We start from the raw sequence: 15,145 nt of genomic DNA on the forward strand, positions 1-15,145 counted from the left end.
TCATTTGTTACAATTTATGTACCTACAGGTGTCAGCCACCTCCTCTGGAAAAAATAAATCTAAATCACTGTCTGGTCATAAGAAGCATTCCTTAATGTGAGGAGGCACTGCAGTTGTATCAGCAATAATTAGTGGCCTGCAGAAGAGAGCAGAAATGTCTGCCTCTTTCACAAAGAGTACCTTTTCGATTCATTTGTAGCAGCTGCTGTTTGTTCTGATGAACCTTGTGTCCGACTTAGATGCCCTTTGGTAAGCAGTGCTGTGAAAGACTTGTTTGTTCATCACAAAACGCTCATATTCCACAGCCCTTGTTATGGATATCCCACAGGAATGGTGAAGTTTGTCCTGTTCATCAGCACTGAGGGCTCCATCTTTTCCCCTCCCAAACAAAGTCAAATTGCAAACATTCAATGCATTTTATGGGTGGGTAACCAATGAAATCACTGCAGAACTTTCTTTCTAAAGGAGACAACAGGGCACTTTCTATCAGCTGATTCAGCTTTTGCACCATGATGACTCGTTCAGTTATCTGCCATGGCAGCCCGTTTGCAGCTGACACTAGGCGCAAAATGCTGCCATTCCCCCCCTAGAACACAAACGCTGAATGTGCCTAAAGTGGTCCAAGTAAGCGAGTACAGTTTGCCAAGTGTTGCAGGGCGTGGACATTGAACGTCATGAATGCTGTGCCGTATAACGTCTCGCAGCGGCAAACAAAATTGCTCAAGAGGGCCTCCGAAAAAGAAAGTATTGCCTTAAGATGTTGCAAGTGTTTAGCAGTACTTCAAAAGAACTTTAACATTGCAAAAATTATTTCAGTAATATAAGCTCTGTTAACATTGCACAACATAATTTCTAATTTGAAGGTTTTCACATCCACGAGCAGCACTGTAGGCTATGAGGAATACCAAATGTTGGACACTCTAGATTAATTGTGACCACCCAGGGGTGTTTATTATGCATAAACAGTTAAGCCTGGATGTACCCAACCTCTACGTAACGAATTCCTGGATTTACCTAACTTTTTTTTTCATTTCCCAACGCTACCCTTGTATTTTCCTACCGCCCATGTATTTCTGACCTCGACGTAACGAAGGCATTGTGGCAATTGACCTTGATGTAACAAACTTTCGACGCTCATCATTTATGATCGTGAGCAGTAGCTCTGCCGAAAATTTGGGCAAATAAAGCGTGAAGTTTGTAATTGATGAATAAGGCAAGCCGCCGATCGCAAGAGGAATACATGCGATCGCCGCGAGCCAGAGCAATCAAGTCAGTCTGCCGCGATGATTATGATAACGAAAGTCGCTAGCTCCCTTAGGGCCGCTTTGCGACAAGCGGAGAGCCTCTGCATTTTTCGCTTATGCATCGTGACACCAGTATCTCTACCGCTGGTGTCACACCGTGCCTTCTTGCGTTTCAGTGTTTTTTTAGGCTTAAGCGTATTGGCGTGGCACCGAAGTCGGTTTTTCATTGTATGGTGTAGAGTGTACTACAAAGGGGGTGAGTGGTTCCAGCTGACGCCTTAGCAAGCGCCGTGGGTGAAGCAAAAAACGCGGAAAATGCGGAGGCGCTGCCATCGCCTTACTGAATCTCCGGCCAATAAACGTTGGCTCTGGCTGTTTCGGCTGCGCTCATTGGCTGAGGCGAGCTCGCGGGCTGAGTAGCTGTTGTCTGTTCGACGCACCGTCATTGTTGCATGGTTTGCGTTCTTTCCACCGATCTTTTTCCATTTGATTTACAATAGGTCGGTGGGGAATACTCTCAGTGTTACCGCCACCGAGTATCCGCCTGTCAAAGCTCCATGCAGCTGTGGTAAGGTCTCTGACGTGACAAGAGTCTGGCCGGCGAGCAGGGCCGCTCATTCGGGAGAAAGCGACAGTGGCGCCACCTGGGTTTTCAATAAAAAATGTCTCAGCCCAGAGCCCTCGTAGGACCCACTCCCCCAATATAGTACACTCTAGTATGATGGCACAGTGGCAGGTTTGTGAACGTGAGAGCGGACGCGACGCGAGTGTTAACTTCAGCAGTGTGTCGCACATTTCTCACGGTGTTTGTTCACTTCGACAATGAGTTCGGCGAGGAAGCGCAAAGTTTTGTCTTTCGAGGACAACCTTTTAATTGTGATTGCGGTTGCCGAGAGCGAGAGGAAGCATGTCACCGCTGTTTCAACATACCAGCCAGCACCCTGTCGACTATCTTGAATGCGAAAGATAGCATTCGCAGTGCAGTGGAGTCGGATACCAGTTCAAAGAAAAAAAGGATGAAGTTGTCGACTTACGCCGAAATGGACAAAGCCGTGTTTATGTGGTTTTTGGACACACTGACTCGAAACGTGCTCATAAGTGGCGCGATCTTGCAGCAAAAAGCGAAGAATTTTGCATGCATCCTGGGCCACGAGGACTTCAAAGCAAGCAACGGCTGGTTGCAAGGATTTAAGAGCCGAAATGTCGTCGGGAAAATAATTAGCGGCGAGTCTGCCTCTGCCCACAGCAATGCTTCTGCATCGTGGGTGGCCGAGAAGCTGCCTGGCGTTTTCAGCCACTGTGATGCGGCTGACGTCTATAACGCTGATGAGACGGCTGTTTTATAACATTTTGACCAATCGTACGCTGGCACTTAAAGAAGAAGACTGCCGCGGGGGCAAGCAAAGCAAACTCCGCGTGATGGTTTTGCTTTGCGCCTGCAGCGATGGCAGTGACAAACGAATCCGTTAGTTATCGGGAAAAGTTCCCAGCCTAGATGCTTCAAGGGAACGAAGCGAATGCCAGTTAAATATGTGGCCGTTTCAAAAGTGTGGATGTCGCGGGCGATCTTTTCCGACTGGTTGAAAGGGTTTATCGAAGACATCAAGCATCAAGGCCGGCAAATCTGCTTGCTGCTCGACAACTGCTCCGCGCATCACGTCGAAGGCCTTCAGCTGTCACACATCGAGTTGATATTTTTTCCTCTCAATTGCACATCCTTGATACAGCCTTTGGACAAAGGAATTATCAACAGCTTCAAATGCTCCTACCGCCTTCGTGTGATGGATAAAATTATTCTGAACATCCGTTTTGAACGGCAAACGAAGATAAACATATACCAAGCGATCAAGATGCTTGCTGCATCGTGGCAGGAAGTTGGAGCGTAGACGGTGTCAAATTGCTTCACCAAGGCCCAAATAAAGGTAGTTCAAGCTGGATTCCGCGACGACAGAGACGAGCCCGAAAACCCACCTGATGTCACCAAAGTGTGGGATGCGCTACGTGCGAATGGTGGTGTGCTCACGACGTTGAACTTGACGTATTTTTGTATGCTGACAATGGCGCTGTATGTACTGAAGAAATGTAAGATGCGGCGCTTGTTGAAACCATGCAAGATCGCATAAGGAAGGTGCATCAGAGGCAGATCCGCTGTCTGCCGTGCCTGCCGCGAGAGAGGTGATGGACGCGTTGGACCTCTTGCGTCGTTCCATCGGCGCGCACGATGATGAAGCCGCATTGCATTATTTAGCTTCTTTGGAGCGCCGCTTGATGTCATCAATATATCAGTCATCAAGTGATATCAGCCTCATTTTGGTGTTGTTTTTGCATGCTAATTGCCGGTCTTTGACGTGAAACTGCATGTAACGAAACCCTGTATATAACGAAATGCTGTGGACTTTCTTCAATTTCGTTACATCCAGGTTTAACTGTATATCTAAGCACATAGGCACACTATAAAATTGCAGTGCTTCGGAATTCAACGCAGTAATTACTAATTACATGCTAAATGAAAACTGCCTCCTCTGTCAATGTCACGGGCATCCAATTCTTCCTGAAGGAGGATGTGGATGCCTTCTGAGAGCCGAGACAGGTGCTTCCAATACTCGGGGTACAGGATCAAAGCAAGGGAGTGCATAAAACAATATCCAGTGCCTCCATTCTGATGCCTTCCAGTGGCCGCGATCTTTGAGCGGGCGCGGCAGCCTGGTCACGCAGTGTGGGGGCTTTATGGCAAGCAGAGGTGACTATATCCTCGCAGCAATTGAAAGTGCACCTGCAAACAGAAATAATGTAGAGTTAGTCACATATAATAAAAAAATATTTAGAACACACTATGTCTCAAGAAAAACAAGCAACACATTGCCGTCTTTATGCTTGCAACTACATATGTGACTAAACATCATGCATACACCTCATGCAACTTGCATTCACTTCATGTGAATGCATGTCACAAGTTATGCAGCCACAAAGTGTGCTTCAGTAAAAAGCAATCGTTTCACAGTTACAGTTGACAGTACCTGCAATCATGGCATTTACATGACTATTACAATGGCTCATTGCGTTGCATTTCTAACACATCGCACACATGTAAATGGTGGAAATGTCGTTCTAGCACAGGAAAAGTAAGTGGGAAAACTAGTGGAAATCCTACTAGCCCAACATCTAATTCTGCCGTAAAGGGTGGTAATGCACAAGTAATTGAATGCAGCTCTGACATTGCTCTGCGTTGTGAATAGTAGCTGTGACGGTGAAGTAAATTTACTCAACTAAGTTCCATTCAACAGAAAGGTGGCAGATTGGGCTAGTTGGCAGTCAAATAATTTTGTTGCAAGGGCATATGGTGCGACACCAAAACAAGTAAGACAACAAAGAGAAGGACGGGTCAGGTCAGGATCAACATTGGCTCAAACTTCTTATGCACACCTTGACAGAACTGAAGCTTGTGCATTCCAAGTTCGAAGGCATGTTTCGACTAATTTTGAGCTCCATTATAACTATATATATACTGCAGATATCACATTGTCAGTTCAATGGCCAATCGTGAAGGGTTCGGTCGAGTGATCATGGTCGACACACTGACTTTGTCGGTGCCGCCGACAAGAAGGCCAGTCATTCTATGACAACTCGCGCCTGTCGCTTGCGGTCACTGTCGGCCTATTATGATAAAATATCTGAGCCACACGCTGTGCTGAATAGTTCGCCAATCGCTGGCGTCGCAGTGCCTTGTCAATCCCTTCTCGACCCAGTCTTACCGCACCTTAAACGAGTATGTGATGTCAGGCACGCAGTGCCACGACCAGCAAAGGAGAGCCGATGCTGCAAGAAGAGTGGAAGTGTCCCAAGTGTAACGCAGGGGTTTATCAATAAATTTGCTAGTCATCAAGGCAAGGTGGCAACTACATGGTTCACGGTGCAGTTCGGACGAGCCCCTGGCCGTTTTTTTAAGTAGAGTTGCAGTCTTATGCTAAGCACATTTTCGGCACAGCATTGACGTAGAGCAATATACCAGTGGAGTTGCAACGCGGTATACGGCACGAGTTCTTGCAGTGTGCATCTGTGCACACATCTTTTTTGGGGGGAGGGACTTTCCCCGATATCAGACTACGCAGCTGCGCGCACATCCCTTCCGAAACGTTTTGCGATTAATTTGCTAGGGCAGGGCACATGTGCCATCGTGCCGTGAAAAAGATGCGATTGTCTAAAATACTTTCACATAAATTTTTAAAAAGTCACCATGTGCTTATGTACCTTCGAGATTATACGCTTCACTTTGCCACAGCAAAGGAACCCCTAGAAAATCAATATTTTATCCCCTTAAGTGCATGAACAGTATTTTTTTATCATTACATACAGAAGGATGTGCTGGGGCGGTATTCTGTATGAGTCTACTTAATGGACTGTCCATTTCGGCTGTCACTGATTGGCTGCTGCTTGACGCGCAGGAGGGTGCCAGCCAGTCTCCTTCCTGCACATGAAGCAGCAGCCAATCAGCGACAGCCGAAATGAACAGTCCATTATGTAGACTCTTACAGAATACCGCCCTTGATGTCTAACTGGGACCTCAACCTGAGTATATAAGTGGTGACTGTTGTTGCAGTCAGCTTTCTGCGTTCTATACTGGACAAACATTGCAATTTTGAGGACTGCTATTCTGCTATCCTCAAAATAGCAAGTCATTCAACACTTTAAGCTATGTGGCAAGATATCTAAATGACATGTGAATGATCAAGCAACACCGAAATAAACTGCATATAGCTTCAAATTGCTAGATTACCAACATAGAAGTGCTGGTTGCAGTTCGTAGATGAAAAGATCTTCTCAGTCAGTTGTTTGGCGACACCTTGAAGTACACAATGCATGTACTCCAAACTCTGACCATTCATGAAATCAAAACCTAGAATGAAAGCATGCTTTGTGTGAGTCAACACAGTTCACAGTAGTGTTTAAATAGCATATTGTGCCAAAAACAAGAAAATAAAAGCTCAGAAAATTACTTGCAGGTATTGCATTCATCCAACCAACCAACCAACTGCTATCATAAATACAAGCACTTGTTAAAATGGTGAAAGTTGGCCAGGTTGGTTTCGATTTAATGTGAAGCAGCACCATTTGAAGCAGTTAAAACATTGAAGTTTGAGTACGATTTTTCCTATTCGCTGTGAATTCACACCACAACGGATAATAGTCAGGAAGGGAAGAGTGCTGTTTTCCCCTCTATCTGTTGTCATCTTTAGCAGGAAAACTTTTCATTTTGCTATGAAATTGAAAATAGTCCAAAATATTCTAAAATTAGGAGCACTACGCAGCGCTCATGCCACCGAGGTGCTCTCTAGTTCAACTGCAATGTTATGTTTCCAGTATAAGCTAGAAACACACACTTGACTAAAAGCAGCCATAAGCAGCTTGTCTGGTCCAGAAGGCACTGTACATAACAGCGCAAGAACACTTTGCACTCTTGAAGGGCACATAATCAAGAATATTACCAAAATAATGCAATTGAAAGCATACTAAACAATGACAAAAAGAAATGTAAAAAAGTTGCAGTGGCTTAGCTCGGCTATGCCAGGATATACGTAGCGTTAGCAAAGGTTCAGCTGATTATTCTTAGCTTTCCTGGTTGTCTATATTGTCAAGGATTAGCTTGATTGTCATGCTTACTGCTGCTCCAATGACACACACGCGGTATACGTATTATGTGGCACATGTATATTTATTTTTGCTCAATGTCACGTTGCTTCTCTATTGCCACAAAGACGGCTCGGTGATCAGTGAAGTAACACGCTGCCGTCTCTATGGCCCCAACACAGTATTTGGAGTTCTTCTCGGCTCCGTTCTTCTGCGCTGTTGAGCAGCATTTGCGCTCTCCTTCTCCATGGCTATACCACACTGGCAAACGCCAGTCAGAAGCGCAGCGGCTCCAGCGCAGTGTCAGACGGCGACTGCGCAGCGAGCGCGCGCCGTCGCCAGTGCGTCTACCACGGCTACGATGTCACTCCTCTGGAATGCGCAGACCGGCGGCGGTGAGTCGCGCGCGGCGGCGGCGGAGTGCGCGAGAGGTGCCGGCTCCGGTGGCTCCGGTGCGCGAGCCGTGTGACATCACTGATCCTTGCGCATGCGCAGCACGGCTCTTGATGTGCCGCACGAAACGGGCTTGGCTAGGCCAGTGTAGCTAACGCTACAAAAGAGAAATTTCAACACTGTCATAGGGCACACCAGTGACAAGATGACTAACATGCAATATTCTGAAAGGGTCTGAACTTGAGCTTGTTGTTTGGCTTCATTAAGGGGAAACAGTGCGAAGAAACGGACACCACTTAGCCTGTCCATCTTTCTTGTCTCTGTTTTTGTGCTGTTTCCTCGTAATGCAATTTTCACAATTACATAACGCAACTGCTTACCTAACAATATGAGCAACACATTAGACTTTTTTCACTCGCATAAAACCCACAAAAACATGGAACTGCACCAGAGAACATACTTTTTGTAAAAGCAAAACTAAGCAACGCAGACACCTAATGTAAACATTTGTTACACCATTTCATTTTGCCATATTTAGAGGCCAACGACAAATATGCATGTGTCAATGACAGCTGATAATTAGCTAAAGATAGTGCCAGCAACATATCCTACTTTTGCTAACTTTTACATCCTCAGCCTAAGCATAAATACTCTAAAATTACAAGCAAGCGTCCCTACACATGCAACTACCACTTTTCCAGCGACTTGTAATTCATGCCAACTACCGAGGAATGCCTCCTTCCTTTCTCCACCCTGTTCACTACTTCACGGGCTTCGGGCTCTCCTTTATTAACTGTAATTTGTTTGTGAAATCACACAAAACAGTGTAATTTAGTGAGGATGAGAAATATATTCTTTTTCTACATGGCTGTTGATGCCCGAAGTGTCCTCACCAAAGCCATGTATCTTTTTAAATAGCTTTTTATAGCCATCAGTTACGTCATATGCGTCAGTTGTAAGAGGTCTCGGATGCCAATGTAGATTTGGTGTGCAGCGCTTTGGCTAGTGGCCTTTACTTGATGTGACATCCATGCAGCATGCACTTCTATACAGTGTAAAAAATAGGTTGAGGCTGTGGAGTGGCATCAGCAAACCAGGTGAATTGTGAACCACTACTGGTGCTGTACAGTCTTAAGATTGCACGCCCCTACAGCCCGAATGCAAGGAAGCCAATTTTTGGGTCCAACTCAAAGGAGTTGCTTGATAGATTTGGGAGCAATGACGCAGAATAAAGACAATAAATTCATGGTAGCCAAAGATTTCAGTAAATGAAAGGCTGCGTTTTTTGTCAGAACTGTTTCACTACTTCTTGAATTTTGGTCCACAACCAAGCGAACTGAGGGTGGTGGTGCAGTTTACCATTAATTAGTGCAGTAAGTGTAATTAGGCACCTGTGAGAAAACAGATGTATCTGCAATAAACTCAATTTAATCATAACATTCACTAGGAAACTGCTGCCACAAAGCATGCCCATAGCAGTAGTCCTTAGCAGGCTGAATTGCAACAATGGTAGGAAGTATTTTGTATATGTAGCATGACAAACTTACCCCTCGAGAATAATAGTCAAGGAAGTGAGAACAAAAAGATTCTACCATTGGAGGGGAGTAGAGCAAATGCTCTGCACTCTCCCAAATACCCACTAAATCTTACTGCAAAAGTCCCCAATGTCATAGTTCTCAGCATTCGTCTTAATGTTGCCTTGAACTGGAGTACACTGCGAAGGCGTCAAGGATTGCCGTAACCATGGTGCTGAAAGAGCCCTGGTGCATGTGCTCTGAATGCATGTGCTGAAATCAGCCTATCTGCTAAAACATAAAAGTAGCCACTGTGGCCTACTCACACATGTAGTTTGAAGGACAGCTCTTTTGACACCAGTCAAGAATGTCAAAACAGTACCATGTTCCTTGGACAACACACAAACAAATAGCAAAATTAACGCTGGGCATTTTAATGTGCCAAATCCGGATGTAACAGATTGGCTTTTATAGCTTACACAAAGAACGCAATCACGATCAAGAAATTTGATTCCAATTAGACTCAAGTGCAATCAGAAGTGCTCCGTGTAGCATCGTATCAGTTAAGCAATCAGTTAAGCGAATTGGCAGGGAAACAATTACCCTTTGTTACCTTCCAAGTTCATCAATGCTGAAGATCCTTTCACACCATTGATGACATCTTTGTAATGAAGTGCCATCTTCATATCTCTCTTGAGGAGTTCTGAAGTCCGTGCCTCAACTGGCTCATCTGTGACATATCTCATGCTCCCTAAAGCAAATAAGAAATATGAAAATTGTATAAAACACTGCAGAGAGTGACTTTTCCAACATGCAGAACTTTCTTGCACACATTCAGTCCTGGAGAAGAGTGCAAGAAAGTGACAAAGTACTCACCTTCCACATCCTCGCCCCTTATAAGGCACCAAGAGCACCCAAAATAGCCATTGAAGGGCACCATGTTTTGCACAGCTGCCCTTGCAGGCGCATCCACAGAACAGCAAAGCACGAAAGGCCTAGACATATGCACGTTGTTCTGCTAAGTCCATCTCACTGGTTTCGTGCTGTTCACTTCTTGCATGAACTTGTCGACGAAGAGTTGCATGTTCGGATGCGACTTGCCAAACCAAAGTCCTGCAAGTACTGGGCGCTTGAAGCGCAAATGCGGTGGCAGTTCATTAACAATGAATTGAAGAGGCCACACAGACGTTTTTGACGACTGGAAGACCGGGCTTCCATCAGTGTTTATGGTCAGTGTCAAGTCATCATCTGCAAATTTTCTTGCCGTGTTCAGTTTAGCATAGCACCGAGCATTTGTGATGTCACTCATTTTCGATACCGGCAATCGGGCTTTTACTAAACTCCAATCTAACTCAGATTTTGTTTTTTCTATCAAAAAGCTGAGCTGTTTGTGAAAGTCAAGGATGATAAAAAATGAGCCTTGTTCTTTCAAGACCTGAAGCCTTTCAATGCGCTCGCAAATTGGGCACTCTGCCATTTTGCCTTGTGGCGTCATTACTGCACTGCATGTATCACATGATGATGATCATGATGATGCCTCAATCAATGGCCCAACCCACTGTGGGGGATAGGCCACGAACCGGGCGGTATTATGATAGAAATTTAAAATAAATTGGTTTAGAAATAAATAAGTAATAAAGATTAAAGGAAAATAAATAAATAATTGAAGATGTGAAACGAACCGATAATAAAAGAATTAAGTAGTCTATAGCAAGTTACTCAGCCTTACCTAGAGAGGAATATTAATATGAATTTAATAATTACAGTAAAGGATAGATGTAAATTTTGGATAATAATATTAACACTAATATAATTGTGATTTTGTGACATTACTTTTTTAATTTGCTAAATCTATAATTTATTGAAGAATAAATAAATCAATCATGGAAAGATTGGAAATATTAATAAGACAATCTTTTTGTGTCACAAAGAAAATTATAAATTGCTCGGCAAACATTCCCGTGGCCATACCCTAACACCGTGGCTCCAAGTGAGTGTATAACTCGAGTGCTTAAAGGTAGTCCTAGATTGCGGAGTGGGATTTCCAAACATCGTTGTCGATGATTAGAAAAACGCCGACACGATAATAAAAAGTGATCGATGGATTCTGGTTCATTGCAGAGGTAGCATAATGGGGATGCCGCCAGACCACATCTGTGCAAGTAAAAATTTAGTTGTGGAATACGGCAACGCAGCCTTGTAAATGTTACTTCGAATTGCCGGTTAGGACACCACTTTCGGTTCCAAGAATAATTTAGATGTATAAAATATGTAGAATTTGCTAACGCGAGGCTTTGTTGTCTTCGCTCAAAGAAAACTGTCTATATCTGGCTGCAGTGATATACGCAGTTGCCAGCAGCACAGATAAGCCGGACCTTTTAAAGAAGCGCGTGCTAAAGAATCAGCTATTTCATTAAGTTGGATGTCTCGGTGGCCTGGTACCCATACTAAATGAACTAACTTTAAGTGGGGTGGAGCTAATGTGTAAAACGTGTTCAAAGCTGTCGAATTTGTAGACCCGTTAAGCGCGCTGCATACAGAAAGAGAATCTGTGACGATAACAACTTTTGTGACATTAAGCCGTAACTTTCGCAATGCAAGAACTATTGCCAGAAGTTCGGCCTGAAAAACTGATGTGTAATCTGGCAGGCGAAGTGAAAAAGACCAATCGAGGGATGGCGAGTAAATTCCCACGCCTGCCTTCTCTTCACACGAGGAAGCAAGAGTCGCTATTACATTTATTGGGAAATGGGCCAAATAGTCTTGCAAAAGGGCATTCAAATATGTTGGTGGCAGTAGTTTTGCGTTATTGGGGAAAATGTCCGCAAATTCTATTTTAAGGGACAATGTGGACCTATCAAACGGAATGATTTCCCTAATGCGAACATTTAAAGGTGCTCATTGTGCCTGCACAAATACAACCTGCGGTGTATGTAACCGGGGCCACGTGTTCTCAAAAAATAAATTTAGGTTTACTAATATATATATATATATATATATATATATATATATATATATATATCCTGTACGTCTAAGAGGAGATTCCTAAGTCCTGAAGTAGGTTTGAACCGTAAGCATGCGGAATCTCGTGTGAAGAGAAGGTAATCGTGCTTCCTGGTATAACACGTTATTTGCAACGAATTTAGGCAGACCTAAGCATAATCGAAGAGCTTCTCTTTCTAAAAGAAGAAGTGGTCTTATTTTATATTTTGCACTTCCGGAAAACAAAACACAGCCAAATTCTAGAATCGGTCGTACATACATACGGTAGGTCATAATTAATGTGTCACTTCGCATACCAGAACGCCGGTTACTGATTCTACGTAATAAACCTACAGCTCGTGTCCCTTTCGTTTCAGTATTTTCTATGTGAGAACACCAGGTAAGTTTTTCATCATATGTGATACCCAGGTACTTAAGCGACTCGACTTGTGGGATGGTTCTCTGATCATATATTAATGATAAATGTATCGGTCCGGAAAGCGGAAAGACAAGGATGATGATGATGAATGGTGTTTAATGGCGCAAGGGCCAGGTATGGCCAAAGAGAGCCAGGCCAGTGGTTATGAACTGACAATGGACCAATGAATTGCGAAAGGTGTGTCGTGGCTGTAAAAGGGCCTAAATACAAATCGCTGTAAAATGCGTAAAAAATATATGTAATAACAATATGGCAATGGCTAATGAGGTGCACTATGATCATGAAAGAACAAATTGCAAGGTAATGACGATAAACGAAAATATATCACAGTCTTTTTTTTGAAAAGCAGTACTGCCTTGACAGACCCTTTGAACACGTAAGGGCCTGGAGGCGCGTGCTATGCAAAACTGCAATCGCGGCGACATCCTCTGAGGAGACGATGCGCTACGAGACTATTGGGCAAATAACATGCAGTACAACATCGCTCAGAAAATACAAAACAGCTTTGGTGTTAAAGAGAGGTTCGTCACCCAGAAACATAGCGGGGTAGAGAGGGAAACGGTACTGGTACGCTAGAGGAAAGTGTCTTTTTCTCTCTCTTACGGCTTCCCTGCACTCCACGAGCACGTGGAGAACGGTAAGCCTCTCTCCACATCTACCACAGGTTGGCGGGTCATTTCCAGTCAAAAGAATATTGTGGGTGCCGAATGTATGTCCTATACTCAGACGAGAGAATAGGACATTAGTTCTTCGAATTTTCGTAACGGGACGCCAGGGACATATCTGTGGCTTAACTAAGTGGAGCTTGTTCGTTTCGGCATCCCACAAGCGCTGCCAGTGGCTTCGAATTTTCTTTCTCAAGTAGGGCTTGAGATCTGTGGCAGGGATAGAAGCGGTAGGGTTAAGGGCTCGCGATGTAGTTGATGTGGTCATTTGATGAGCCAGAACATTGCCCTCGATGCCTCGATGGCCAGGCACCAGCACAAAATAATATGCTGGTTAGACAGGTATGCCTTGCACAGAGCAGAATACAATTCAATAAGTACAGGGTTTTTGTGTCTATGTAGAGTCATGACGGCTTTTACGACGCTTAGGGAGTCTGTAAATATTATTGATCTTTTGAGTTTGGATTTGCCTATACTCTTCACAGCCGATAAAAGTGCATAGGCCTCTACCGTAAAAATGCTTGTTACCGGTTGCAGTACATCGGACTCGGAGAACGATGGGCCGACTACTGCATAAGATACCCCTGCATGTGACTTGGAAGCGTCAGGGTAAAACTGAGTGCAGGATGAGTACTTAACTGGATTTCTAGAAAATGCATCCGGATATGTGCTTCTGGAGCATCTTTTGTGACCTCTACAAACGAAGTATCACACTCTATGAGTTGCCACTGCCACGGTGGCACTGGCTTTGCTGGGGCCATCAGGGTATTTTCAAGTAGTGGGATGTCCATTTCTTCACTAATTTTTCTTACACGTAGTGAGAAGGGTTCTCTTGCTGTCGGCCGGTTATTGAAGAGTTTGGAACTGGTCATATCATTTACGGTTGAGAAGGACGGATGTTCCGGGTTCGAATTTACTTTCAGGAAATAGGTGAGGCTTAAGGATAAACGTTGTATATCAAGCGACCACATGTCCGCCTCTACATACAGGCTTGCCACAGGACTTGTCCTGAAGGCACCAGTGGCTAGGCGGATGCCTAGATGGTGTACAGGATCCAGCATCCTTAGGGCGCTTGGCGTAGCGGAATGGTACACTATGGCGCTGTAATCTAATCTTGTGAGTATGAGGCTCTTGTACAAATTCAAAAGACACCGTGTGTCACTACCTGGGATGAGCAGGTTCTTTTTTTTAATGTTTTCTGGCGGTTCTCTGAGGCGGAGCCTCCCAGAACCTAATCAAGGACAAAGCGGTTTGTGGAACGCACACACAAAACGTTTAATGTAACTAGAACGAGAAAAAAAAACCCCATAAAATAAACACTCAAAAAGAACTCATAATACAACACACATGTGGCTAGAACGCTTACTGATGTCGGGCAAGTTCGGGCAGGCTGCGGGTGTGAGTTTGCACTAGAGTCTCGATGCGGCGAAGCGGAGACGACGATAGAAGCGTTGTTTGTCTCACCAAAAGGTCGCTGTCGGAACGTCGTACAGGCTACCAGAGCGTGGCAGCTCTGGCTCGGTGGGAGAAGACAGGCGGCTCGGCAGCACGAGCCGACGGTGGTGGCGTTCTGGTCGGGCTGCCGATCGTGGCACTCGGGCTCGTAGCCCGACAGCTCAGGTTCTGCCCACGGACGCAGACGCTCACCGGCCTCGGGCAGCAGTAGTAGATTATCGGGCAGGGTGGCGATTCCCGGAAGGCAGGCGGCTTGGCAGCAGGGGTTGACGGCGGCGGCGTTCTGGCCGGGCAGCTGGTCGTAGAGCTCGGGCCCGTAGCCCGACAGCTCTCGTTCTGCCCACGGGCGCAGACGCTCGCCGGCCTCGGTCAGCGGTTGACGATCAGGAGGAGTGGCGACTCCCAGGAACGGGTTGGCAGGAGGCCCCGGCCGGGTGAAGTCCTGCTGGCTCGGGTCCGGAACCCGACGGCCGTCTTCAACTCCCGATCCGGTGGCCGACCTTGTCCTGGTGTCGCTTCTGGAACTCCTCCCCCTACTGCCAGCGCGGCTCCTTTTTCTGCTGCTCTGGTCGATTCGTCAACTTCTCATTGGCTGCTCGAGGCTCCGTGTTCCTCTGTGATTGGATTGGCTTTTTTTCTTTTGATTTCTTTTCTTGCGCCGCGTGTTCACGCGCTGGACGGTCTTCGGCGTCGTCGTTTTCGGCGCGGCGCGGTAGAGCGGCGCGCGCTCTCCTTGTCGTCTGCTTCTTGTTTGAAATGCACCGCACCTTGTCGCACACCACAAATATCACCGTCGTGCACCACACATCACATAAGCCCCTTTTTGGG

General features: G+C 45.4%; 1 pseudogene; it reads right to left on the reverse strand.

Moving 5' to 3' along the window:
- Positions 1-311: 311 nt before the first annotated feature.
- LOC119459067 (uncharacterized) lies at positions 312-9,929 on the reverse strand (annotated as a pseudogene).
- Between the last annotated feature and the right edge of the window lie 5,216 nt (positions 9,930-15,145).

This window comes from Dermacentor silvarum, chromosome 7 (assembly GCF_013339745.2).
Source record: "Dermacentor silvarum isolate Dsil-2018 chromosome 7, BIME_Dsil_1.4, whole genome shotgun sequence".
NCBI classification, from domain to species: Eukaryota; Metazoa; Arthropoda; class Arachnida; order Ixodida; family Ixodidae; genus Dermacentor; species Dermacentor silvarum.